This window comes from Schistocerca gregaria, chromosome 8 (genome assembly GCF_023897955.1).
Source record: "Schistocerca gregaria isolate iqSchGreg1 chromosome 8, iqSchGreg1.2, whole genome shotgun sequence".
In the NCBI taxonomy this organism is placed as follows: Eukaryota; Metazoa; Arthropoda; class Insecta; order Orthoptera; family Acrididae; genus Schistocerca; species Schistocerca gregaria.
Window position 1 is genome coordinate 121,571,791 of NC_064927.1, and position 26,620 is coordinate 121,598,410.

Here is a 26,620-nt window from a genome sequence, read left to right on the forward strand (position 1 = left end):
CTCCGTGTGAATACATTTACTAGCCAGTTGTACACATCAAAAATAACATTGGTAATTACTGCACAGACAGCTCTGTCCATGGCAATGCATCAAGAGATAGACTCAACTTACATTTACCGAGAAAAAATAAACATAAAACTCAAAAAAGCATTTTCTAAAAAGGAATAAAACTGTACAATAAATTACCAAAAGAGATTAAAGAAATTGCAAAAATTCACTTATTTAAAAAGGCAGCTAAGAAGTACCTGTTATGTAATACATTTTATACAATGAAGGATTACTTAGCTAAAACAGAGTACGGGTTTGATGAAAAATGTTATACAAATAAATAATAATTATTATTATAAGCCGGCGGGAGTGGCCGTGCGGTTCTAGGCGCTACAGTCTGGAACCGAGCAACCGCTACGGTCGCAGGTTCGAATCCTGCATCGGGCATGGATGTGTGTGATGTCCTTAGGTTAGTTAGGTTTAATTAGTTCTAAGTTCTAGGCGACTGATGACCTCAGAAGTTAAGTCGCATAATGCTCAGAGCCATTTGAACCAATTATTATAAAATATTCAACATTCACACATAACTCCTTCACTTTATGTTTTTTTTTCTTCTTTTTCTTCCTTTCTAGAAATAGTACCTCCATGGCACAATACTAACACCTCTTCCTCTTTCTGAGGTCAACATCTCACTCATTATGGAGGGATGTTGACTCAGTTTTTCAGGATAGCAAATGGGAAGTTGCGATACAGAAAAAGAAAGCAACATTGACGTCTGCCTCCTTGAATTTGAACCAATATCTTTTATCCACATGTTTTTATTTGAGCTCCAAATGAAAAAAGGAAACATTACCTTCTGTAATTTTCAATGTTGACGCGACAATAAAATAACAACGGACGTCAGGAACATTCGTAGACTGACATCTCTGGGCAAAAATACGATATCAAAACGAGGAGTGGATACACAGGAGTTGTGGTTTCGGGAGTCTTCACACGTATATTCACGGGTGCTCGGTCACTTGCAAAAATAAACATCAGGTGTATCTTACACTGAGAGACTGGCCAGGTGATTGTGAGTGTCTTTTTTCTGAGATGTATTCGTCCCACCCGGCAAGACACGCATCACGCTAGTGTAAAAGAACCGTAGCCTGATGCCCAGGAGTGAGGGTGGCAGCGAGGCGTGTTATAAAAGCGGCTGGAGCGGTCTGGCGCCGGAGAAAAATAAATAAATAAAATAAAATGTGGATCGGTGCGTAGGGGGGCCAGGGCAATGACAAATGAAAGCGGCGGCCTCTCAGAAATGCTAATGGCTGAGTGCGCGTGAAGCCCACGTGTCCCGTCACGGCTCGACGTATCAATCACTCTGGCGGCGAGACGCTGTCTTCTGTGGTAAATTCCCCGTGTATTACAGACAAAGTGGGCGAGGAAGCAGAGAGTATCAGGGGAGAGGGGGGGGAGGGGGGAGAGGGAGGGGGGAGGGAGAGAGAGAGAGAGAGAGAGAGAGAGAGAGAGAGAGAGAGAGAGAGAGAGAGAGAAGTTAAACACTGGAACAACTCACTGTGGAAAGGACGGTGTCAAAAGATTTATTAGGCCGTGTGGCTCTAGGCGCTTCAATCTGGAACCGCGCTGCTGCTACGGCCGCAGGTTCGAATCCTGCCTCGGACATGGATGTGTGTGCTGTCCTTAGGTCAATTAGGTTTAAGTAGTTCTAACTCTAGGGGACTGATGACGTCAGCAGTCCCATAGTGCTCAGAGTCAATAGATTTAATAATACTATAATTTTTTCTGTGAAAATACAGTTACATGTTGGCCATTTAGATAGCTGGAGTTTTACTGTATGTAAATTACTCAATTAAAGTTAATAAATGGAACCCAACAATAAACGTATTATTTATTCAGAAATTCGTCTATGGAGTAGAGAGCATTATAAGAAACAATTTTTTAACTGTCTGACAGCACCTCCAATTGTCAAGTCTAGTGTCCAAATCACTGCACGCTTGCTTATTCGTCTTCAAGGGTATCGATGAGTTGCCGGTAGTGCAGGCCGAGGTAGTTCGGAGAAGTGGGAGAAATTGCGCGGTAAAAATATTGAAAGGTCTCTGTTAGATTCCTTTCATGTTAATTTCTTAAATCTGTTGTCATTTACGGCATAAATTCCTCTTCTAAATTTACTGTGGCGTTTCTGACTATCTGCGAGGAGACTGAGTAGTGGAACGTGTTACTTTTACACATAAACAAGAACGATCTGTCACACTACTACACTTTAAAACACAGTTTATATGCAATTCATCTCACACAGTCTCATACGGAACCTACATCCGCTTTCTTTTATGTACTGCATATGATAAGATACTGTCATCCCCCTTCCCTTCTGTGTGAGAGGATGAATGAGCAAATGTATTTCTAGTTGCATGCTTGAGGGTAGCAGACAAGCCTGTCTGCTAGAGAACAGTAGGACCAACGTCGGAACACGTAGCTATGCTTTCTAAAAGCAAAGAGGTTTCTATCCTTAGTATGGTTCTGTCCGTCCCTTGTCATGTTGGTACAGGAAGCTGCCCCTCTGGTCACTTCCGTTTTGTATCGGGAAGCACGCTCGGTAGGAGCGCAGGTCAGTCTGTCCGCGGCGAGCGTCTGAAATGGTAAGATCTCCGGCTAAGCGCGTGTCTGCTAAGTCCGCAGGACAATGGATTTCTTCAGCCTAACTGAAAATTTAATCAACTTTATTTCAGGTTTAGCTCTAAAATATCTAATGTTATCTTAAATTGCAATGTAGGGTATTTCCAGTGTGAACTTCAGAATATTTTCCAGTAGTTGCTTTGTCACTACTTTGTGAGTAAAGTCGAACCACGTGTTGATCAATAACTCTAACTAAGATCATCAATCTTAAATACGAATGTGCGTGAGATTATAACGTCTCGCCTTAACAATATTTTTCAATATAGCAACTTTTCTTTATGTTCAACCCACGTGGGATGTAGTTCGTGAGACCAGTACCACGTGCTTATACAATTGTTTGACCCATCAGGTTAATAGTAAGACGATAGTAACCAGTTCGAGGTTTTTCTTTCGTAAATTGCTTTTCGATCTAATTTATTTTAACTATCAAAATTATTGTGGAGTTACACTCTTTGTGTAATCCAAGTTAACCACGTGAAGCATGTGGTGTAATCATCAAAGTAGTTCTCACCTTTTCTTTTCGGGAAGATTTCACAGAGAGTTAGTATGAATTTAGGATACCAGTGTGTGGTAATTACATGACGGACAGGATTGCGCTACGAACGTTACTTCTTTGGGTGAAAATTGGTTGGTTGTGGTTAATTTCCTCTTACATATGTTTCAATGTTCTTCGTGTGTTATTTTATGAATGTAGTGTTGTATGCAGTCTCCCAATCTTGGCTCCCTATTTGATGTGTTCCGTAAGATTACAAACTCACATTTTCACAATCCAAAATAAGGCACCAGCTTAGTTATGACTCAAGTTTAATATGCTGAAATTTCAATGATCAATGTTAAAATAAATTTCCAAATATAAACTGATTTATTTATTTTTATTTAAATTCTCTTTTTTATATATGTATCACCGGTTTTCGTATGACTATTAAAAGATTATAATTAATGTTAGTCTGGTTGGAAATTTGGTAAGCTAGATTGGATAACTGGTGAAACAGTTGCTCAGTAATGCAACATTAACTTCCTCAGATAGCTCACAGCTTTTAACCCTCTTTTATTGTCTATCAGCACCGCTTTCACATAACAAATTAAAGCGACAACATTACAATGTATTAAAAATTAGAACTTACTGGTGTTTTTCTGATGAGCTGGATGAGAACCACCTTGATGTAAGAGCTTAAACGAATAATAATCTGTTTCTCCGAAATGGGAAGTACCCCACTAATTGAGTGGGAATCGAGGTATGAGAAGAGTTCGGTACCGGGACGTATAACAAACGCCAAAAATTTAATTTATAGTGGCTCTAAGGTATTTACAGTGACGATTCGTTATTATTTTGTAAATAATTTGCTGACATTGCATCAACCTCTGGACAACGTTACGAAACGCAATAGTGCAGCAGAACTCCTCGAGAACTATTACTGTGGAACTGAAACAACCACACGTATTTATTCGAAGAACGATTGTGATATCTGCATCCGAGTAGATATTAAAGTTACGAAAACCCGCTAATGGTTATTGTATGAGCCCACTGAAGAATCCTAAGGAAATGCAGTCCGAAAACAAAGGACGTAGATTACAGTACACTTGTTCGCCGCCCACTGCTTGAATACTGCTCAACAGTGTGTGATCCGTACCAGATAGGGTTCTTAGAAGAGATAGAGAAGATCCAACGGAGAGCAGCGCGCTTCGTTGCAGGGTCATTTAGTAATCACGACAGCGTTACGGAGATGATAGATAAATTCCAGTGGAAGACTCTGCAGGAGAGGCGCTCAGTAGCTCAGTACGGGCTTTTGTTAAAGTTTCGAGAATATACCTTCACCGAAGAGTCAAGCAGTATATAGCTCTCGAAGAGACCACGAGGATAAAATCAGAGAGATTAGAGCCCACACGGAGGCATACCGACAATCTTTCTTTCCACGAACAATACGAGACTGGAATAGAAGGGAGAAACGATAGAGGTACTGAAGGTACACTCCGCCACACACCGTCAGGTTGCTTGCGGAATATGGATGTAGAAACTATTCGTCAAAGTGGAAATGTATTACCAATGTATTTACGCTCACCAAAGGTATTTGAAGTGAAAGGGGTCGCACAGTAGATGGGATTCGAGGAAGAGAAGCTACCACGAGAACACAGAATCCGAGTGTTTGGAAGTTCCTAGCTACCTGTTCAACCGCAGGAAGTTTGAGGTTCCGACTGAAATGGAGAAACGTAAGCCTACAGAAAAACCGGTGTGTGACCAGCGCTGCCACAGGCACGACCTTCGACGATACGGCATACGGATCCGCCAAGAGAGCGGAGAGACAGTCTGGTAAAATCGTGTCAATTTAGTTAGCTGTATATGTATACATTTTGAGTAGTAGAGCAGCCTGAATTATTTCCTTCGCATTATTCGCATTTTAAAACCACTGCGGTTACTTTACAGTGTTGATAAAGATCTTATAGTTTGTTGAATGATTATGTGCGATAAAAATATTTGTTTCCGAAAGGATGAACAGACATCACAAAGATGCATCAGAAAGTAAAAACAGAAGGATTTCGTCCCTAAGAATATTTGAAAGTGTGATAAAGCGGTAACTTCCCGCATATCACAGCTCCTCCAAATGGGAAGTTTTTGGACACACTTTCATTCTGGCGCACAAGAAAGCCATTTTGCAATACCGCAGCAGCATAAATTATGATAATAGAGAGTCGCCAATACGATACAGTTCAGTGCAAAACACGAAAAACAGCGGAGGCTATCCCTTTTATTCTCATTCAGAAAGAGAGATACATGAACCAGGACATTTTGCAAACACGCGAAACGCCCTTCTCTTCAAATGTTTAAGCCAAATTCATTGCAGACATCGAATAAAAATTGTCAATATGAGTACGAAACCCTTGTACAAAGTCGAGGATACTGTCTGTAGCTTGCGACAAGATGATATTCAAACTCTACATGGCGTTCATAATGGACAAGCCTTACTTCGCATCACAGTCATGTGAGTTTTGCAGTGAACGTACGAGAGTCGCTCCATATATAATGCAACACTTTTTTATTAAAGCAGGATGGTATTATTAAAGATTTAAATACAACATATTGTTCCCCCATTTCTTTGGTTATAAAACCCTAGTAGTTATCATAATCTCCATTCAATTCCATGGCCTTACATAAGCTTAATGTGCGAGCCTGTATGCCATATTGGTACCACTGCTGGCCTGCGTCCAACAACGTCTCCACGCCTTTTCATCATCCCCAATTTCCTCCAAATTTGTGGTATATGCAGGCATTCACCAGAAATGAAAGTGACGGAAGTGGGAATGCCAGAAGACCAAGAGATTTTTTAAAGCATTCTTGGCAAGGTTCGGGCGAGGCATGAGCCATTAAAATGCAACATGATAAATAAAAACACAGTACTGTAATACTAGATACCGAAAGCAATAATACAGCAAGACACACGTGGTTTTCTATTAAATGGACCACAAGCTCGAGAATTCTACGATTCTGTTGGCCTAATAACTCTGCATAAAGATCTTCTGGGGTACAGGGATCGGACAAGTTTCTGCAGACCAGGAGATGTTGTGTGTCCAGTAGGTCGCCACACTCACATAGTTCCTCCTCAGCGGTGTACACATCCTGAGGTTCGCCTTGCATCTTGACACTCCTGTCCTCAGTCGGTTTAGAGCCTCCCGCGTCGCATGTTGTTGTTGTGGTCTTCAGTCCTGAGACTGGTTTGATGCAGCTCTCCATGCTACTCCATGCTGTGAAAGCTGCTTCATCTCCCAGTATCTGCTGCAACCTACATCCTTCTGAATCTACTTAGTGTAATCATCTCTTGGTCTCCCTCTACGATTTTTACCCTCCACGCTGCCCTCCAATACTAAATTGGTGATCCCTCGTTGTCACAGAACATGTCCTACCAACCGATCCCTTCTTCTAATCAAGTTGTGCCACAAACTTCTCTTCTCCCCAATCCTATTCAATACCTAGGTCCTAGGTTCAGCTTAGGTCCTTGTGCTTCATGTCCGAAACGGGGATTGTTGGGGTCGCATTCCTCCTCCTTTCTTCTCAATTTCTGCGGCTGGTCTTCTGGGGATGTCACGTGGCGCTATACCCATGATAGAATAATGCTCATTACATTGTACTTGTTAATATTTTCATAAAATACATGAAAAGGAAAGGCAAAGAAAAACTTAGGATTGGAAATCGTTCCAAGAAGGTATTGTAATTCAAGTATAAAGGACTTCATTACGAGTGGTTTGTTCTCAAAGTCTCCAATAAGACAGAACCTTCTATAAATGTAACCACTTTTGTTTTTCGAGAAAACCTTTAACTCAACGCTGAAATTCTAAAAATGCGGCGTTTATAACGTGTGCAAGATGCCGAGAAAGTTACTACTTCCCCTATTTTTACGATAAAGAAAACAGCAACAAAAGCAAGTAATAATATGTAAAATAATAAGAATATTTAGCTTCATTTACGAAGTTATCTACAATTCCTTTCTGGAAATTTATCTGCAGCATCAAATTTTCCTTTGCCTTCTTTTTTTAAGTTATTATTCAATACAATGTATTGAACATTATTTCGATTTGTAGTTCTGTTTCTTTTTCCTATTTCCTGTAATACACGAAGAAATCGAACAAAGATTGAAATACTTCCGCTCCGCCAGTTTCAAAATACACAGAATAAAAATATTACATTAAATAGGCAAACAAAACTAAACTTAGTGTATCCACCATCCGCTGCTTTTCTTGGAAAGCAATAAGCGGTTGATTACAGCAAAATCAGCAGTATTGTCCGTTTAATTCTTTATTTTTTTTAACTCAGCTCACAAATTGCGTTGTAATCGAGGATCTTATCACTATTTGCGAATTAGCAATAGTTTGTGATAACAGTTGAAAATTGAGGTTCAATAAGCTGTTTGTCAAGTTAATTCGTCCGTTTTCAAGGGCTACATTCAGAGGTGAAGTGAGACACATTGCAGCACTAAAACAGTCCCTCTATCTAACACATTTAAAAAATTTATAGCCAAACCTAGTGTAAAACGTTGTTACAAGATTATACAGGACGGTCCGTTGATAGTGACCGGGCCAAATATCTCACGAAATAAGCATCAAACGAAAAAACTACAAAGGACGAACCTCGTCAAGCTTGAAGAGGGAAACCAGAATGTGCTATGGTTGGCCAGCTAGATGGCGCTTCCATAGGTCAAACGGATATCAACTGCGTTTTTTTAAGTAGGAACCCCCATTTTTTATTACATATTCGTGTAGTACGTAAAGAAATATGAATGTTTTAATTGGGCCACTTTTTTCGCTTTGTGATAGATGACGATGTAATACTCACAGACTTATAGGTACGTGGTATCACGTAACATTCCGCCAGTGTGGACGGTATTTGCTTCGTGATACATTACCCGTATTAAAATGGACCGTTTACCAATTGCGGAAAAGGTCGACATCGTGTTGATGTATGGCTATTGTGCTCAAAATGGCCAACAGGCGTGCGCTATCAATGCTGCTCCTGGACGACATCATTCAAGTGTCGGGACCGTTCGCCGGGTAGTTATGTTGTTTACGGAAACTGGAAGTATTCAGCCACATGTGAAACGTCAATCACGACCTGCAACAAATGATGATGCCCAAGTAGATGTATTAGCTGCTGTCGCGGCTAATCCACACATCAATAGCAGAGAAATGGCGCGAGAATCGGGAATCTCAAAAACGTCGGTGTTGAGAATGCTACATCAACATCGATTGCACCCGTACTATATTTCTATGAACCAGGAATTGCATGGCGACGACCTTGAACGTCGTGTACACTTCTGCCACTGGGCACAAGAGAAATTACGCGTTATATTTAGCGACGAAGCGTCATTCACCAACAGCGGTAACGTAAACCGGTATAATATGCTCTATTGGGCAACGGAAAATCCACGATGGCTGTAACAAGTGGAACATCAGCGACCTTGGCGGGTTAATGTAAGGTGCGGCATTACGCGAGGAAGGATAATTGGCCTCCATTGTATAAAAATGGCTCTGGGCACTATGGGACTACTTCTGAGGTCATCAGTCCCCTAGAACTTAGAACCACTTAAACCTAACTAACCTAAGGACATCACATACATCCATGTCCGAGGCAGGATTCGAACCGTAGCGGTCGCGCGGTTCTAGAATGTAGCGCCTACATCGCTCGGCCACCTTGGCCGTCCTCTTTTTATCGATGGCAATCTAAATGGTGATATGTATGCTGTTTTCCTACGTAATGTTCTACCGATCTTACTATAAGGTGTTTCACTGAATGACAGAATAGCGATGTACTTCCAACATGCCGCGCGGGATTAGCCGAGCGGTCTGAGGCTATGCAGTCATGGACTGTGCGGCTGGTCTCGGTGGAGGTTCGAGTCTTCCCTCGGGCATTGGTGTGTGTGTTGTCCTTAGGATAATTTAGGTTAATTAGTGTGTAAGCTTAGGGACTGATGACCTTAGCAGGTAAGTCCCATAAAATTTCACACAATTTGAACTTCCAACATGATGGATGTTCGGCACACAGCTCGCCTGCGGTTGAAGCGGTATTAAATAGCATATTTTATGATATGTGGATTGGTCGTCGGAACAGCATAGCATGGCCCGCACGTTCACCGGATTTGACGTCCCCGAATTTCTTTCTGTGGGGAAAGTTGAAGGATATTTGCTATCGTGATCCAACGACAAAGCCTGAAAACATCCGTCAGCGCATTGTCAATGCATGTGCGAACATTACGGAACGCGAACCACTCGCTGTTGAGAGGAATGTCGTTACACGTATTGCCAAATGCAATGAAGTTGACGGACATCATTTTGAGCATTTATTGCATTAGTGTGGTATTTACAAGTAATCACGCTGTAACAGCATGCGTTCTCAGAAATGATAAGTTCTCAAAGCTACATGTATCACGTTGGAATAGCCGAAATAAAATGTTCAAACGTACCTACGCTGTGTATTTTAATGTAAAAAATCTACCTGTTGCCAACCGTTCGTCTAAAATTGTGAGCCAAATGTTTGTGCCTATTACAGCGCCATCTATCCCAAAGCGAAAAAGTGGTTCAAATAAAACATTCATATTTCTTTACGTACTACACGAATATGTAATAAAAAATGGGCGTTCCTATTTTTAAAGAAAACGCAGTTTATATCCGTTTGACCTATGGCACCGCCATCTAGCGAGCCAACCGTAGCGCCATCTGGTTTCCCCCTTCAATCTAGACAAGTTTCGTTCTTTGTAGTTTTTTCATTTGACGCTTCTTTCGTGAGACATCTGCCTCGGTCACTATCAATGGATCACCCCGTACATTCATAAAGTTTGGAAACAAAATTGGTAGGTAAAACCTGAAACTTTGTCCCACTTCACCCCCTTCTACGGTACTTGCTCACTAGAGAGATACAACTGTCCTCGTGTCGCAGTCAGGACAGGACAGAGGAGAGCAGCGTTTGAGCAGCAGGTCCAGGGCGTCATTACCTCGGTCACGCCCACGCGGCCGAGATGGCGGCCGGCGTGTAATGACACGTGTGTGGCATGCAGCGTTCCATAATTCATGGCGGTAATCAGGCAGAGCCCAGCGGGAGGGTGAAACAGCAGGGCAGAGGCACCGCAGCTGCTCCGGGACACGGCCCCATTAATAGCGCGCAGCGGCGCACCTGGGCGCACTACACCCGTCGTTCAGAGTCTGGACCGGGCGACGTTTCCATCCCATCGCGGCAAGGGGCCGAAATTATTGCTGACGCACCAGCTACGGGGATTAGACAAATTAATATTGTGATACCACCGACCCTCGAGGGGTGGGGATGAAAACTTCTTAAGCACTTAGCCCAAACAAAGACTGAGCTCAAACGTCGCGAACTATCTCGAACAGGACGCCAAGCAGCACGGATTCGGAAAACCTCGGTCAAGATTCACCCATCTTGCGTTTTTCTCATATGACAGTCTAAAACGCATGGATCAAAGAAATCGGTATGACACAATATTTCTTCGCTTCCGAAAAGCTACTCGCTTTCCGGTATAGTTCGTATCACCAGCTTGGACGAAAACGTGGTCTGTGTGGCGCAATCAGGACACTGATGACAATGTAGGATGTCTGCTACCTTCAACGCAGTGAGAGGCGGTTCTGGAACGGAGAAGTCAGGTTGTAATTTGTAGCAACTCAATAAGGGTGCAAACACTTATGATTCCAGTTAAGAACAATTTATTTTCCTGTTATTGACCTCATGACTGTGTATCTTCACAAGTGAGTACATCCAACCACTGTATATATTACCCCTTCTCCAGCAAAATGGTTCAAATGGCTCTGAGCACTATGGGACAACTGCTGTGGTCATTAGTCCCCTAGAACTTAGAACTACTTAAACCTAACTAACCTAAGGACATCACACACATCCATGTCCGAGGCAGGATTCGAACCTGCGACCGTAGCAGTCCACGGTTCCGGACTGCGCGCCTAGAACCGCGAGACAACCGCGGCCTGCCCTTCTCCAGCAGCTCCAGGACCGATGACCGTAGCAGTCCCCTTCACTCCCACAAACCAACCACCCAGCAGCTCTCGCTTCGGAGTTCTACCCTGTTCTATTAAAAATGGCTCTGAGCACTATGGGACTTAACATCTGTGGTCATCAGTCCCCTAGAACTTAGAACTACTTAAACCTAACTAACCTAAGGACGGCACACACGTCTATGGCCGAGGCAGGATTCGAGCCTGCGACTGTAGCGGTCGCGTGGTTCCAGACTGAAGCGCCTAGAACCGCTCGGCCACTCCGGCCGGCGGTTCAATCATAGACAAGAACTCACCATGCAACGTGTTCCTACAATACACAACGAAATACCATAAACACAACAGGAGACAACTGCGAGACCACACTTGTTCCTCTTTATATTCTTACACACACAAGATATCAATTATTACTCACTGTTACTAGTTTACACTAATTCCTCTTCTTTAACACGAAGAAAACTCAAGATAATACCTGTCGCTGGATACTTATCGGGAATTCAGTCGTCCCACCTGGCATGTGTATAGTCTTCTCGCAGTTTACTGCAGCAGTATCATTCTATTGTGACTTCGAGGCTGTCTGTTGTACTGCTTCCCACGACTTTCAACTGCGACTGCTCCCTGGTAACGACTTCCTCAGCTCATGGCAGTGACTGTTCACTGCTCTCGATCCTCTGCGCTAGCCATACTGTGTGGGCCAAAGTCATGCATATACACGGATCGCGGTAGCATCGCGTACACAAGGTACAAAAGGGTAGTGCATTGACCGAGATGTCATTTGTACTCAATTGACTGAAGTGAAAAGGTTTGCCGGCCGCTGTGGCCGAGCGGTTCTAGGCGCTCCCGACCGGAACCGCGCTGTTGCTACGGTCGCACTTGCGAATCCTGCCTCGGGGATGGGTTCTAGGCGCTTCAGTCCGCAAACGCGCTGCTGCTACGGTCACAGGTTGGAGTCCTGCCTCGGGCATGGATGTGTGTGATGTCCTTAGGTTAGTTGGGTTTAAGTAGTTCTAAGTTCTAGGGGACTGATGACCACAGCTGTTAAGTCCCATAGTGCTCAGAGCCATTTGAACCATTTTTGATACCTCCTAATATCGTGTCGGATTTCCTTTTACCCTGGTTAGTGCAGCAGCTCGACGTGCAATGGACTGCAAGTCGCTGGAAGTCCGTTGCAGAAATACTAAGTCATGCCCGAGGCAGGATTCGAACCTGAGACCGTAGCGGTCGCGCGGTTCCAGACTGAAGCGCCTAGAACCGCTCGACCGCAGAGGCCGACTAGAAGGCATCTCAAGACTTTTGTCACTTCAGTCTACATCCTTTGTTTTCAGAGACTCTTGTGAGAGTTTCTCTCGTACCTCTTCGAAAGATATTCCTAAGGACAGAGATTCTTCCAGAACCTTCTAGAACGTTCTCGAATATTATAGCTGTATGCCAGCATCTACTAGTCATGTAGCGTTGGCCCGCTCCCTGATGTGCACCTTACACCACGCCGGATCAGTGTCTTGATATTATTCTTAATAAAGTTCCAATACTTTCCTCGCAGCCATGCAACAGCTCACATTAATAATATCTGATACCCATGATAAGCTTTGACTAGGATACACAACAACGTTTTTAACAAAAATATGATTATATGGGATAGCAAACATAGCGGACGAGTAATTGAAAATTTGTTGGTAGATGGGACATAGTTTGTTATAGTGGATGGGGAGACATGTAGAGACGTAAAAGTAAGACTTCGCCTAAGAAAGAGTGTTGGGACCGTTGTTTTCCGTGTTCTATATCAGTGATCTGACGGACACTGATAATATCAAACACTTTACACATGTTGTGATCATATGTAAATATTATGAACCTATGTCTCCAGTCACATTGTTCTATTTGTGTGCGATGGCTTATCTCAGGAACTACTGTAGTGATTTTGATACTGTTTGCATTAACAGAGTGATTCGTGAGGAAGGTTAGCGTTTCAAATTTATTGTCTCTATACAGGAAAATCTGCTAGCTGTAGATAGTTCTTGCTATCTGTGTGAAGGCCGGGTTGGAATATTCAATGAGATGATGTTAAGATTTCAGTGGTACAACTAATACCAATGAACGGGTGTAACAAGTTGTTTGGATATGAAATGGAATGATCACACAGCCTCAGCTTTAAGTAAGATATCTGAGAAAATGCAGTTAGCCCACAAAAGAGACTACTTGAAAATCACCTACGTGTCCCACCTTAGAATATTGCTCAGGCGTGTGGACTAGAGGGCGTCACGAGCATCTCGAAAAAACCTGAACTGCAGTCTTGGAGATACATGGAAATTATAGCACAAAAGTCTACTTAAGCAATTTCAATAACCAGAGCTAAATAGGGAAGCTTGACTTAATGCACAGCTCCATAGGCAAAGTTCCGGTAAGGACCATGAAGAAAAGATTCGACTAATTATAGCGTGTACAGAGGAATTCAAGCAATCATTCTTTCCGTACTCCCTACTTGACTGCACTGGAAGGAAACCTTCATGTGTAGTTCCATACATACCTATGTGAAGGGTGACAATGATCTATATGAAAAAAGAAACCTAAATTAGTGACAAACTACGGCGTGCACACACTGTATTCGACACGTAAACGTAACTACAGATATTCGGATTTACGTTATTTAGGTTATGACATGTTTGATATGCTTGCCATCATTGGCGATGATGTGGCGCAGACGAATAGCGAAATTCTGCATGACCCGCTGAAGTGTCTGAACATCGATGCTGTCGATGACCTCCGCAACAGCTGTTTTCAGCTCGGTTTTGGGATTATTGCTGTCCACCTTGCTACTTAAACATAACTAACCTAAGGACATCACACACATCCATGCCCGAGGCAGGATTCGAACCTGCGACCGTAGCAGTCGCACAGTTCCGGACTGCGCGCCTAGAACCGCGAGACCACCGCGGCCGGCTAATTGTCAGCCTGTAGGTGTAGTAGCACATACAGATGAAAGAAAATGAAGAACCTGAAACTAAAAATTAATTTAGAAATGACAGAACCTAGTTACTGTGCCGTATCAGTTTTATAAGAGATATGGGAATGACCGAGAAATGGTAAACAGATAGTGATGATACGTAGGTATAGAGATATTTCTCACTGATTTTTGCGAATTGATATCTACACTCCTGGAAATTGAAATAAGAACACCGTGAATTCATTGTCCCAGGAAGGGGAAACTTCATTGACACATTCCTGGGGTCAGATACATCACATGATCACACTGACAGAACCACACGCACATAGACACAGGCAACAGAGCATGCACAATGTCGCCACTAGTACAGTGTATATCCACCTTTCGCAGCAATGCAGGCTGCTATTCTCCCATGGAGACGATCGTAGAGATGCTGGATGTAGTCCTGTGGAACGGCTTGCCATGCCATTTCCACCTGGCGCCTCAGTTGGACCAGCGTTCGTGCTGGACGTGCTGACCGCTTGAGACGACGCTTCATCCAGTCCCAAACATACTCAATGGGGGACAGATCCGGAGATCTTGCTGGCCAGGGTAGTTGACATACACCTTCTAGAGTACGTTGGGTGGCACGGGATACATGCGGACGTGCATTGTCCTGTTGGAACAGCAAGTTTCCTTGCCGGTCTAGGAATTGTAGAACGATGGGTTCGATGACGGTTTGGATGTCCCCTCGACGATCACCAGAGGTGTAAGGCCAGTGTAGGAGATCGCTCCCCACACCATGATGCCGGGTGTTGGCCCTGTGTGCCTCGGTCGTATGCAGTCCTGATTGTGGCGCTCACCTGCACGGCGCCAAACACGCATACGACCATCATTGGCACCAAGGCAGAAGCGACTCTCATCGCTGAAGACGACACGTCTCCATTCGTCCCTCCATTCACATCTGTCGCGACACCACTGGAGGCGGGCTGCACGATGTTGGGGCGTGAGCGGAAGACGGCCTAACGGTGTGCGGGACCATAGCCCAGCTTCATGGAGACGGTTGCGAATGGTCCTCGCCGATACCCCAGGAGCAACAGTGTCCCTAATTTGCTGGGAAGTGGCGGTGCGGTCCCCTACGGCACTGCGTAGGATCCTACGGTTTTGGCTTGCATCCGTGCGTCGCTGCGGTCCGGTCCCAGGTCGACGGGCACGTGCACCTTCCTCCGACCACTGGCGACGACATCGATGTACTGTGGAGACCTCACGCCCCACGTGTTGAGCAATTCGGCGGTACGTCCACCCGGCCTCCCGCATGCCCACTATACGCCCTCGCTCAAAGTCCGTCAACTGCACATACGGTTCACGTCCACGCTGTCGCGGCATGCTACCAGTGTTAAAGACTGCGATGGAGCTCCGTATGCCACGGCAAACTGGCTGACACTGACGGCGGCGGTGCACAAATGCTGCGCAGCTAGCGCCATTCGACGGCCAACACCGCGGTTCTTGGTGTGTCCGCTGTGCCGTGCGTGTGATCGTTGCTTGTACAGCCCTCTCGCAGTGTCCGGAGCAAGTATGGTGGGTCTGACACACCGGTGTCAATGTGTTCTTTTTTCCATTTCCAGGAGTGTAGTTTGCAATAAGAAGTTACTAATGTTTGCAAAGATGGTGATTCTGTTAAACTCAAGCCTTAGCAGGGCTGAAAAACTCACAAGTTTTCATACGTGGGGATTCACTTGCAAGATGAAGCTGGCCATTGCACTTGTCTCGCAGTGGGTAAGGTTCATTGTTAAGTTGGCTCCAAGTCACGCTTGACTGCTGGTTACCTCTCATGCCGAAGCTCTCACACAGTGTAATATTCGGCGCAGCAGGTGGCAGGCTCGGAAGATTGCACGAACGGCCGTGTGCGCAAGCCGGATCCTCCGCAAACTTTCTCAGACAATTTTAGAGGAACTATTCGGCAAAAATCTTTGATTCTCTAGTGTCTCATATCCTGATTCATTAGCTTCTAATTAACTGCCCATCATTTCTTTAATGGTCATATTTATTCTGATATTTCGACATTAAGTAACGCACTGTACAAAAGTCGATTAGTTTCCCATGAAAATACGGGTGGTTAAGTCTGTGTTTGCTTCATGTCAGGTCATAAATGTGAAATGTAACTAACGTATTTAATTATTCTTTAAACTTGGGAGGGGGATCTACACTCATGCTCATAAATTAAGGATAACTGCAGAATTTAGTGCCATGCAACGTAGCACTACACAAAACTGCCGCTAATAGCATAGGCACATAGGAAATAGACACGACACAGATATGTAATTGCAGGGTGTTGGTGATGTTGAGAAAACCGTCCCAAAAGACATGTGCTACAAAACGCCACTGTCTCCTGCGCATGTACCCCGACATCAATATGGGATATGATCACCGTGCACACCCACACAGGCCTCACAAAGCGTTGGCATACTCTGGATCAGGTGGTCGAGCAGCTGCTGGGGTATAGCCTCCCATTTTTGCACCAGTGCCTGTCGGAGCTCCTGTAGTGTCCTAGGGGTTTGAAGATGTGCATGATAGGTCGACAGAGAGCATCCCAGACGTGCTCGATGGCGTTTAGGTCTGGAGAACACGCAGGGCTCTCCATTCGTCTGACATCTTCCGTTTCAAGGTACTCGTCCACAATGGCAGCTCGGTGGGGCCGTGCGTTACCATTCATCAGGAGGAAGGTGGGACCCACTGCACCCTTGAAGTGGCGGACATACTGATTCAAAATGACGTCCCGATATACCTGACCTGTTGCAGTTTCTCTGTCAAAGACATGCAGGGGTGTACGTGCACCAATTATAATCCCACCCCACACCATCAAACCACGACCTCTATACAGGTCCCTTTCAAGGACATTACGGGACTGGTGTCTGGTTCCTGGTTCACGCCAGATGAAAACCCGGCGAGAATCAGTGTTGAGACTATACATGAACTCGTCCGTGAACATAACCTGGGACGACTGTTCCAATGACCACGTACTGTGTTCTTGACACCAGGCTTTACGAGCTCTCCTGTGACCAGGAGTCAGTGGAAGGCACCTTGCACACCTCCGGGCGAATAAACTATGTCTGTTCGGTCTTCTGTAGACTGTGTGTCTGGAGACAACTGTTCCAGTGGCTGCAATAAGGTCCCAAGCAAGGCTAGCTGAAGTACTCCGTGAACGTCTGCGGGCACTGATGGTGAGATATCGGTCTTCTGGTGGTGTTGTACACTGTGGACACCCTGTACTGTAGCGCTTGGACAATTTCCTGTCTGCTGGAATCGTTGTCATAATCTTGAGGTCACAGTTTCTGGCACACGGAGAGCCGATGCTACGACCTGCTGTGTTTGACCAGCCTCCAGTCGCCCTGGTATTCTACCCCTCATAACGTCATCAATATGTGTTCTTTCATCTATTTTCAACACATCATTAGCACGTCTGGAAACATCTGCACTCTTACTCGCTGCACCGTGCTCTGATATGCACCGACACACCTCTGTGTATGTGGACTGCTGCCAGCGCCACCATGCGACGACCGCAGGTCAAATGCACCGCACGGTCATACCCAGAGGTGATTTAAACCCGCACACCGCCCACCAGAGCGTTGTTCCACCATGTATCAGCATTATCCTTAATTTATGAGCATGAGTGTATGTTTCCAGTCTCAAGAAAATGGATTCCCACACAGTTCTTCCCACAAATGCAAATGATAAAGGCAGAACGAAATATCCTCATACCTTATGAAATGTTTGAGATGCCGAAAGGAGAGTTTGATAAATGATGGCACACAACGAGGAAAGTATTTAGACATATTATTAACACGCAAAACTTAGCAACCACGCAAGTGAAGAAATTACACGTTTATTTATATGTAAAGAATGCAGTTTTTCATGAACTACTGACCTGTCTTGCCCTCAGCTGCTAGTTTAATAATACACTGTTTCAGAAACCCGTCACAATTTCAACTGCATTGGAATGTACACTGTCCTGTCACATTAATGTGGCCACCAAACCTTTTGCAGCGCTCATCCCTCTGAGTCGTGCAGTAAGAGAGACAATGGTGTTCTGGAAAGTGCAGACAGGTATGGGGAGCCATGTAGACTCCAGTGCCGTGGAAAGCCGCACCAGGTATCTCTGTTGAGGATCCTTAGCGCCAACTGCCAGGTCGAGGTGGTCCCACAGATTTTCGACTGGATTTAAATACGGGAACAGAGTGAGGTTTTCACTCTGCAGCAGAGTGTGCCCCCGCATGAAACTTCCTGACAAATTAAAACTGTGTACCGCACCGAGATTCGAACTCGGGACGTTGGTCTTTCGCGGGCAAGTGCTCTACCATCCGAGCTACTGAAGCACGGCCCACGACCCGTCCTCACAGCCTCAATTCTGCCATTTCCTCGTCTCCTACCTTCCAAACTTCACAGAAGCTCTTCTGCGAATCTTACAGAGCTAGCACTCCGGCGAGAAAAAAATGTGTTCAAATGTGTGTGAAATTTTATTGGACTTAACTGCTAAGATCATCAGTCCCTAAGCTTACACACTACTTAACCTAAATTATCCTAAGGACAAACACACACAACCATGCCCTAGGGAGGAATCGCACCTCCGCCGGGACCAGCCGCACACTCTATGACTGCAGCGCCATAGACCGCTCGGCTAATCCCGCGCGGCCAAGCCCTGCGAGAAAGGATATTGCGGAGACATGGCTTATCCACAGCCTAGGGAATGTTTCCAGAATGACATTTTCAATGTGCAGCGGAGTGTGTGCTGATATGAAACTTCCTGACAGATTAAAACTGGATGCCGGACCGAGACGCGAACTCGGGACCTTGGCCTTTCGCGCGCAAATGCTCTACGGGAGGTTTGGTGGCGAGGAAAGTACGACAAACTCATCATGGTGCCCTTCAAACCACGCACGTACACTGCGAGCTGTGTAACAGGTTGCATTACCCTGCTGGTAGATGACATTTACTAAAACATTATGTTCCAGCCGGCCGCGGTGGTCTCGCGGTTCTAGGCGCGTAGTCCGGAATCGTGCGACTGCTACGGTCGCAGGTTCGAATCCTGCCTAGGGCATGGATGTGTGTGATGTTCTTAGATTAGTTAAGTTTAAGTAGTTCTATGTTCTAGGGGACTAATGACCACAGCAGTTGAGTCCCATAGTGCTCAGAGCCATTGCCCTGCTTGTTTGGCTTTAGACGTTTCATGCCGTAGACGCCAACGACCATCTTCAGACGGAGTATAAAATTTGATACGTCTGGAGTGATCGTCGCTACTCAGTGGACGTGCAAATTACAGCCTTCGTCACCGATAAACAGCACTCAGCATGGGTGTATGAACCAGGCATATGCTGCCGCTGGCCATACGCAGCAACGTTCGCTGAACGGTCGTTCACTAGACACGGCTGGTAGCACCTTGGTTCACCTGGGCGGTCAATCGCTTAACAGTCGCAAGTCTGTTCTCCCGTACCCGTCTTGGCAGCCATAGTTCATCCTTGTCATATATGGACCGTGGCGCGCTACAGTTGCCTCAGCGCCGGTTTTGCACAGGGCTGTTTTGCCATGTGCGGTTTATGCCATGGCGGTACAAGAACACTTTACAAGCTTAGCCATTTCGGAAATGCTTCCACCCTTGTTGCAAAAGCCAATGATCGCGCCATATTGGACGTCAGGTCAATTGCTCCCTTTCCGCATTACAACAACGACATCATTGTTTTCCGTGTGCCCCCGACACACTTTATATACCTTCCACCGCTAGTGCTGCCACCTGCTGTCTGTCAGTGGTTACTGCAAGTTGACAACAAACATTGGGGGTGGACACATTAATGCGACTGGCCCAGGTAAGTAGGCTGAATATTTCTACCACTGATGACACTTTTCTGAAGAAGAAACAGGAGTTAAGAATTCTGGGGATAACAGATCGTCACTACTTTTGTCATTTCTACGAAATTATATACCCCACTGCGATTCTAAAGAATGGTGCTAAATTTATTATTGGTAGAGCAACGCGCTTCGTTACAGGATCATTTAGTAATCGCGAAAGCGTTACGGAGACGATAAACTCCAGTGGAAGACTCTGCAGGAGAGACGCTCAGTAGCTAGGTAAGGGCTTTTGTTGAAGTTTAGAGAACTAACCTTCACCGAGGAGTCGAGCAGAATATTGCTCCCTCCTACGTATATCTCGCGAAGAGACCATGAGGATAAAATCAGAGAGATTAGAGCCCACACAGAGGCATACCGACAATCCTTCTTTCCACGAACAATACGAGACTGGAATAGAAGGGAGAGCCGATAGAAGTACTCAAGGTACCCACCGCCACACACCGTCAGGTGCCTTGCGGAGTATGGATGTAGATGTAGGTTCGATCACCATACAAGCTGTGCACCTATAGTGGCATGCAGAATACCTATATGGATGTAGGTGTAGACCCAAAACTAAGGGCTGGCCGGAGTGGCCATGCGGTTCTAGGCGCTACAGTCTGGAACCGAGCGACCGCTACGGTTGCAGGTTCAAATCCTGCCTTGGGCATGGATGTGTGTGATGGCCTTAGGTTAGTGAGGTTTAATTAGTTCTAAGTTGTAGGCGACTGATGACCTCAGAAGTTAAGTCGCATAGTGCTCAGAGCCATTTGAACCTGCGATCGTAGCAGCAGCGCGGTTCCGGACTGAAGCGCCTAGAACCGCTCGGCCACAACGGCCGGCAGACGCAAAACTCCAAGTGGACTTCGTGCCACCGTGGAATCAGTAATTACTTTCACATCAATGTAGAATTGTGGAGATGAAAGGATCGGTAAGTCCCAGAGCAAGACCTATGTCAACAAAGGTTTGAAGAACGGATACTAAAACTTAAAAGCCCGTGCACTGAATGAAAGAGTATGACGTCGAACAACAGGTGCGCGGAGAGAAGCGGTCTTTCTCCTGTGGGGTCGAGATCTTTTCGGGTTGCACTCGTAAACCAGAGGACGCCATAGCGGGTGATGTAGGTTATAGGGCCCGCGCCTCCTTTGTTACGACTATTTTGTCACGCTCCGCCGCCATATCCATGCAAATAGCTCGAGAAGCTGCGCCGTTGTCCCGGCGGAAGAAATGCGCAGACCTCGTTTTCTCCGCTATGTCAACGGCGAACTGCCTGTTGGCCGATGCATATTCATCTCAGAAGACGTGCCGTTAGAAGCCCGGTGCCGACATATCAGTGTCACTGGGTACCGTGACCATTTTCTGCCTCACTGCATCCGATTTCGGCAGGTGGAGTATTGTGAATAAACAAACGACGAATCTTTTTGGATGTGATGTCTGCCAGTTATGCAAAACACAATTTTTCTCGGTACCCGAACGTGTTTCGGCACCACTGTGCCATCATGAGTGGGTTTTCGTTTTCATTTATTCTTCAGTGTGAACATTTTTGTACTGAGGAAAACGGTGTTTTGCATAACTGGCGGACCTCTCATCCATCAATTTTAATTGAAAACACGGCCAGTAAAAGTAGCTGCAAATCAAAAAGATGGATAAAACGACGAATCTCTCTTCATCGCCACTTCTTGCTGTTTACCCTATCCCGAAATAGACATACCTGACATTTGTGTGTAGGACTCGCGTCCGGCGTTCCTTACGATCTTAATGATTTTCGTCGAGTAAGTACAATATATGAGCTTGTATGCAATGTAAACCTTTTGTATTGATATAATCACAAAACTTTGTTATACAGAATGAACATTAATAAATTAATAAACTGCATGGATGGACTGCTCACTGGAAATGGATTAAAAAAGGTCCTATGAACACGAGTCCGGAAACGTTGGCATGATAGATGGCGCTGACGAATGAGTTTCTCTGACTAAGCACTGTGCGTTCCTTGTGTGTTACAGGCTGTGTGACTGACGCAGCAGCATGGTCCGGTATTCACGTCGAGAACAAGCCGAGATGGTCTTTGTGTATGGGCAAGCAGATGGAAAGGGTCGAGAGGCAGCACGGCTATACCAAAACAAGTACCCTCACAGGCACCAACCACATCACACAACATTTCAAGCCCTTTTTGGACGTTTGAGTGATCATGGGTCCTTTCAGACACAGGGACGTGTTGGACTGTGCGCACACCTGATTTGGGTCAGGATTCTACGGGATATTGACACAAACCCTAGCACAAGCTCCAGGCAAGTTCCCCGCCAGCATGTTCTAAGCCGAAGCTCCAAAAAGAAATCTCTGAAAATATATGTCTAGAGGTATCATTATATGTAAATGAATTACAGACTTGAGGAAACCGGAAAGATCATAAATGATCTCTCCACAATGGGTAAGGAAAGGAATATGTGAAAAGCAATAACTGGAAGACGGAACAGGACGACAGAACATGTACTACGATATTGAGAAATGCTTCGTGTGATAGGGAGCCACGAAGAACGTTTGGTGTAAGTGCCACGGTGAGATAAGGAGTTGGCACAAGAAAGGAATTCATGGCGGCCCGCATCAAAATGGTCCGTTAATTCATGACCCAAAGAAAAGTTTCGATTGGAGCCTGAATATTACTCGGAACGGGGTAGAGCGGGTGGCAACAACTTGGACCAAATACAACGCTTATGTCAATCACAGACGTCGTGCCGCGTAGTGCCTGCATTTTCGATGTCCTCAATCCGAGTCCCCAATGTAGAAATAGCGCTGTGGCCAAAATGGTTTTTACTGTCACCCTGACGTTAAAGGCAAACTTCTCACGAGGATCTCCTCATACGTCACTTCGGCGTTATCGACATTGGCGCTGTGTAATAAATTCATGAGAGAACTGCGACGGAGATATGATCACGACGAATGGGGACTTGTGGCGTATGTCGCAGCATGCTCACAAAAGTACCTTGTCCACGCATTACTGCAAGAAGGTAACGCCGGTTCTTCTCCAGCCGTTTCCCAGTTTGTGGTAAGTAGCTATGGGACCAAACGGCTGAGGTCATAGGTCCCTAGGCTTACACGGTATTTAATCTAACTTAAACTAAATTACGCTAAGGACAACACACACCCATGCCCGGGGGAGGACTTGAACCTCCGATGGGGGGAGCCGTGCGAACCGTAGCAAAACACCTCATACCGCGCGGCTACCCCGCGCGGCCCGTTTCCCAATGAGGATTGTCCACGGATCAGGTTTAATGGCAAAGATGCACGCCTTCGTTCGTCGCTCACTGTTGCACAAAGAGTTGCCCGGTTGCAAGGGTAGAAGAGACATCATCAGTGCACCGCTAGTGCAGAGTTCCAGCCACAGGTTTTTATTCACAGCACCACTAAACTAAGATGATTTGTTTTTAGTCGTAATGAGGTTTGATGTCTAGAGACTAGATGAACTACACTGCGAGTATATAATCAACCTTTATGACGGCTTGAACCCTGCTGGTGACACTTTCAATGAGGTGCATGGACGCTGCGGTCTAGAGAGCGGCCGATGGCGTAACACATAACAAACGGTGTTCCATTTGGTTCACGACGGGACTCTGGGCAGGCCAGTCCATTTCAGGTATCTTATCGTCCACTAAACGAGTCTGCCGTAGATGCTGATTTATTACAGTCTACATTATAGTTCTGATACAAACATCGTCTCCGAACTGTTACACTACTGTATGCAGTGCAAAATGCTGTAAAATCTGTTCATATCCTTACGAATTTATCGTTTCCGCAAGTGCAATAAGGATACCTCAACCTAAAAATAATAAAAATAGCCACACCGTAAGACCACTTACTAGGTATTTCACTGCTGGTAATACACATAATGGCAGGTAATTTTCTGCGCCGGCCGTTGTGGCCGAGCGGTTCTAGGCGCTACAGTCTGGAACCGCACGACCGCTACGGTCGCAGGTTCGGATCCTGCCTCGGGCATGGATGTGTGGTATGTCCTTAGGTTAGTTAGGTTTACGTAGTTCTAAGTTCTAGGGAACTGATGACCTCAGAAGTCCCATAGTGCTCAGAGCCATTGGAACCATAATTTTCTGCAGGCATTCGCCAAACTCAAGCCCTTCTATCGGACTGGCACTGACTAACATGCCCAGTCACTCCGTAATTCTCGTTTCCAGTCATTCACTGTCCAGTGGCGTAGTTCTCTGCACCACATCAAGCAGCGCTTAGCACTGCCTACAGAAACGTCTGGCTTATGTGGAGCTTCTCAACCATTGCATCCTATTCTTTTTAACTCCCTTGGCACAGTCATTCCTCTACACGGATTGCTGGTAGCACTTTGGTGTTCTCGAGTGATGCCTGCCGCCCATTTCATGCGATTTTTCATAACCACACTCCACAATGATCGTTCATCCCCGTCGGTCAGAGATTGAAGGCTGCCTGGTATTGGTTTATCTATGGTTGTTCCTTCGCGTTTCCATATGACAGTCTCATCAACCGACATGGGCAGCATTAGAAGGATAGAAATGTTCCTGATGGATGTGTTACCCACGTGACATCCAATGACCAGTCCACATTCGAAGTCACTGAGTGCTCCTATCCGATCTATTCTGCTATCATTGCCTCTCTACTGACAATAAAATGCTCTCGGCTTTCTTTTGCAATGACGGGTCCGCCTCTCACGAAATTTAATGGTTAGTTCCTCAATACACTGGGGTGTCCGAATACTTTTGATCAGATGATGTACGTGATAGCTGACGGAAAAAAATCAATCGAAACACCACCACAACCATCAGCACCTCCACCACCACATGATCATCAGAAGTAGTTTATCATCCAATGTTGTATACAGGACTCTTCCTGACTTCTCCATTCCTTTCAGATATAACTGCTCTGCTTGTTTGTTAATGTCATTAATCCATCCTCCTTTACACCGTCGTCAAAAAATGGTTCAAATGGCTCTGAGCACTATGGGACTTAACATCTATGGTCATCAGTCCCCTAGAACTTAGAACTACTTAAACCTAACTAAGGACAACACACAACACCCAGCCATCACGAGGCAGAGAAAATCCCTGACCCCGCCGGGAATCGAACCCGGGAACCCGGGCGCGGGAAGCGAGAACGATACCGACGCCGTCGTCCAAGTATTTTCTTATCACGAGAAATCCAGAAAAGAATCTGCCATCATTATGTCTTGCTACATGTGCGACCCACCTCGATTTCAGTGTCGTAACTACCGCTCGTTGTGTAGCCTCTAAGTTTTGAACTGTTTGAGCACATGACGTACGGTGAGTCACCTCATCGTCTTGGAACACTTCAGTGCCTTCTTCAGAGATGATTACCTGTTACTTTATGTTTGCAGTCATTCCTCTTTACTAAGGAGCTTACAATTAGTTTTCCAGGAATGATTTCTCCAAAGAGGCAGAGATCACACACACACACACACAGTTTTCACGATCTGTTCCACGTTTCTAACATTTTCTCCCAAATTCGCTGATCTAGAGCAAATATACGAGAAGTAGAGAGGGAATATTGTGTATGAATGATGTCAATTATTTTGAGACTAAATTCTTGCAAAATTAATACGAAACTCGGACGCATAGCAATCGTTTCAAAACAGTCTTTAAAGGATGACCATGAAAGAAGGCTACTAAACTACCAAACTTGACAGAAAGTACACTATTATAGAAGTGAATAAAGCATGTTTTCTGATAGACAGTAAACAAAAGTCTGGGAAAAGGAAGAAAACGTCGTTTTCCACCCCAAAAAACCTGATCGAGTAAATCGCAATAATTAAGTTGTCTGCCGTGTAAGTACTGAAACAAGCTCACTGGGCAATGATGCTGTAGCTGGCTGTAGTTGCTACCTAATAAACAGACAGGGAACAATGTTCTGCAGGAAGCTGCACCAACATGCTGTAATTATGCAAATTACACTGGCTTGGCGTAATTACCCCAGCTTGTTCGGGTGATATAATGTTTGTATCTGAGGATCGTTTAGCAGCGGTATCGCTGGTTTATTTATTAAGTTGACTTTATCTAGCGATAGGCTAAGGACGTGCCGACAACAGCTATGAACAAAAGGCTGTTCTCTGAGGATAACTTACAGTACCTACTAGCACAAAAAGATCGTAAAGATAATGGAAGTCGGTAACTAGGTGCTTCGTGTTTATAAGTATGCAATTTAGTAATGCGAATTATTATTTGCACTAGTCACTATTGTGTGATGTAGATATCGCAGGAGCAATTAAGCTACTGAATCGAAGTTTCAGAACAGGAATAAAAATGCGAGGGGACACATCGGGACGCGGTGTATCTCTCTAACTTGAAGTAAATAATTGCTATAAAAACTGTCGAACAGGAAAGCATTTTCAGCAATGGATTTATGGCAAGGTAAGCAGAGAAACGACGGGAATAATGAGGTGTAACAGAAATGAACAAACAATCTGCTAAACATTAAAATCGAGCACGGAATTGGGGCTCGCACGGAAGCATATACGTAGTCGTTTCCCGTCACTCCATTAGTGAAAAGGAAAGGGAATGACTAGCAGTGGGACAAGGTACCCTCTGCCATGCACCTTATTGGAACTTGCGGATTCTGTACGTAGATACAGAAGGTACCAAATGGAGAAGTGGAAAAACGAAT

At 45.1% G+C, this 26,620-nt stretch overlaps 1 protein-coding gene across 1 annotated transcript in view; it reads right to left on the minus strand.

The window, feature by feature from the left end:
* The window catches only part of LOC126284715 (unconventional myosin-XVIIIa), a 1,203,577-nt gene that overhangs the window by 575,341 nt on the left and 601,616 nt on the right, over positions 1 to 26,620 (minus strand). The gene's annotated exons all lie outside the window — the stretch shown is intronic.